The sequence below is a fragment of the Nannobrachium achirus genome (genome assembly GCF_963921795.1).
Source record: "Nannobrachium achirus genome assembly, chromosome: 14".
Classification (NCBI taxonomy): domain Eukaryota; kingdom Metazoa; phylum Chordata; class Actinopteri; order Myctophiformes; family Myctophidae; genus Nannobrachium; species Nannobrachium achirus.
Genome location: NC_137821.1, coordinates 45524572 through 45527846, shown reverse-complemented (window position 1 = coordinate 45527846; position 3275 = coordinate 45524572).

Below are 3275 nucleotides of genomic sequence, written 5' to 3'. Positions count from 1 at the left end.
TCAGGAGTGGTAATTTAGCCTCAAACCTTTTGAAAAACGTTTTTGGGACATAAACAATATGACATAAATACTTTTTAAATGCATGGTGTATCACCTTTAATGTTCTTTGCTTCATCTAAACAAACCAGTCCCAATTGAACTCTGCTCCTCTCCACAGAGATCTGTGCCGTCTCCCGCCTCTCCAAGAAGGAGATTGGCCGGTGCTTTAAGCTGATCCTCAAGACACTGGAGACCAGTGTGGACCTCATCACCACGGGATATTTCATGTCACGCTTCTGCTCCAGCCTGGGCCTGCCCGAGCGGGTGCAAATGGCCGCCACCTTCATCGCGGGGAAGGTCGAGGAGTTGGACTTGGTGCCGGGCAGGATCCCCGTCTCTGTAGTTGCAGTTGCCATCTACATGGCCTCCCAGGCCTCCGCTGAGAGAAAGACCCCAAACGGTGTGTGTGTGTGTGTGTACTGTATATACTGTGGGTATTAGGGGTGTAACGATACATTTAGCGATACATGATATATAGCGGTTCATGCATGGTGATACGATACGATTCAATGATTTAAAATCGATATAGTAACTATTCAGCAAAGAAATTAAATATGTGTGAAACGTGTCAATAGTGCAGGTTCAAGGGAAATCTATTATTATGGATATAAATAAGTAAAAACTGTGATTCTCTAGCAAATATGGACATTACTGTATATTTCAACAATGGACAAACCCGCACCTTGACATGAACACAGAGATTACACACATTTATCGATAGACCAAGAGTACCTATATGAAATCAAGACCCCTCTTTTTTATTTTCTCTCTTAAAATTGCTAAATACAAGGCAAAATACTTAGTTTCCATACAATCAATTAACTGCATGTAAAACGATACGATAGAAAACTGTATGATATCTTGCTTTTGCATATCGATATAGTAGATCATTACAAATTAAAATCGATTTTTCTATTAATTTGTTATATCGTTACACCTCTAGTAGATGTGTGTGTGTGTGTGTGTGTGTGTGTGTGTGTGTGTGTGTGTGTGTGTGTGTGTGTGTGTGTGTGTGTGTGTGTGTGTGTGTGTGTGTGTGTGTGTGTGTGTGTATCAAAATATAAAATGATGTATCAAAATGATGTACCGTAAGCAGAGTTGCTGTTGCATTAATGTGTGACTGTTTCTGATGTCTTAACAGAGATTGGAGACATTGCCGGCGTGGCAGAAGGCACAATCAGACAGTTATATCGGCTCATTTACCCTCGCGCCGCAGAGCTCTTCCCTCCAGACATGCCTGTGTACAGACTGCCCCAACTGTGAGAATTGGAAGATTCTGAGAAGATTGTGGATTTGAAGCTTTGTTTAAGATCAGTGGTCAGTGTAGAGAAATGAGAAACCGAGGGCAGAGAGAGGGGAGAGGCCTACATGCAAGACAAGATGGGGGTCGGGATTCGAACCTGGATCCTCGAGCTCACGTGGAGCATAATGGGTCTGTGCACTGAGCCACCAGGCATCCCGCTTCCCTCCTTCCTTAAGACTTTCCACTTTGCCGAAGCAATTTTGCAGGAACACAGAGGACACACATTCCAATAGCTTCAATGTACAGTTTGCAGACTGTACTTAAAGGGGAAAACCACCCATTTTCAGTATTAAGCTCAGCTGCTCATTTTTATTTCACTTGACAGACGTTTCGGTCCCACTGGACCTTCTTCAAGAGTGTCTTGAAGTGGGACCGAAACGTCTGTCAAGTGAAATAAAAATGAGCAGCTGAGCAAGAGCAGAGTGCAGGATTTTTTGTTCATGAAATATCTTTTCATGATTGCCTCAGTACTCACTATCCAACGCACCTCCACCTATCCAGTAGATGTGTGAATATTTCCCTTACATACAGTATTAAACTATGTCATTAATATGACCTAAAAGGAGTTGTGTGGAAATACAAAAAAAGTCACCCCCTTCTGTGTTGCCTAGAACTGGAGGATTGATTTTGGGGTTTGTATTGCTAAGTACACCGGTGTGATGTCATCACGGTGTAATCACTAATACATGCAATAGACAACAGTGCTTTTCCAATGTGTTTATGGACAGGATGAAATGAATATCATCATTATGAGCATTATGGAGGCTCTTTAAAGTAGTGGTTCTCAAAGCATTTCATGTCAAGCACCCCAAAATGATGTATTTGTCTGTGGACCCCTGTCTGAAGGACTTTGTGCTAATGTGCCATGGACCCCATAAATAAAAGAAGATTTGTATTGTTAAAATGTTTCAAAATTATTGAAGGTTTTTGCAATTCACAAAGATTTTTCAAATCGTGGATCTACAGTATAAGCTCACAAAATGCGTTGCAAGCTTGTAGATCAGCTATTTCCAAATAGACCAACTAAGGTTAAATGTTAGTCGTTTGGCTGGGGATCATCCTTGAACCTGCTCAAGGACCCCTCGAGGGTCCCGGACCCCACTTTGTAAACCACTGCAGCTTTAAATAGAATAGTCCAGAACACTCTATAAAGTAATAGTACCAGTGTTACATAGAATAGACCAGAACACTTTATATAAAATAATGGTACCAATGTTAGTTACATGGAATAGAGCAGTGGTTCTCAACCTGTGGGTTGGGACCCCCAGGGGGGTCCCTAAATTATTTTGGGGGGTCCCTAGATGATTAACGTAATGTGCAACATTGTTTTCTCACTCATTGTTTTCTGACTCAACAGTAAACAGACCAACATAAAGTGTATAGAGAAGGGTATCTGCACATTTCTAAAGTGACAATCGAAGGACTTTTTAATACCTCTAAAATGACAAATTAAACATTGGACAAATTGTCAAATATTAGAGGCAGAAATTGTGAAAAGAGCTGATCTACATGCTCACAACGCCTCATGTAGATCGCCTTTTTTCACAATAGAACATCTTATCCTGTGTTTCTTAAAGGAGCTGTAGTCAACTTTTTCTTGAAAAAAAAATTGCCAAAAAGAATCATTTTGGCCATTGTCAGGCCGACTTTGTTTACATCCCTTATCAATCCATATAAAAGAATAGAAGAGGGATATAAACGAGGTCGGCCTGACAATGACCAAAATTATAATTTTATCATTTTACGCTTTTTGTGGTCATTTTTGAATAGAAACATATATGAAGCTTAATCTTTTTTTATAAAATATTTTTGAAACATTATTTTTATTTTAGCATCCGTTTTTCAAGAAAAAGTTGACTATAGCTCCTTCAAACTGTTATACAAAATGTAATGCCTCAACTCTTAGTGCTCGTCGGGGTGGGGGGGTCCCCAC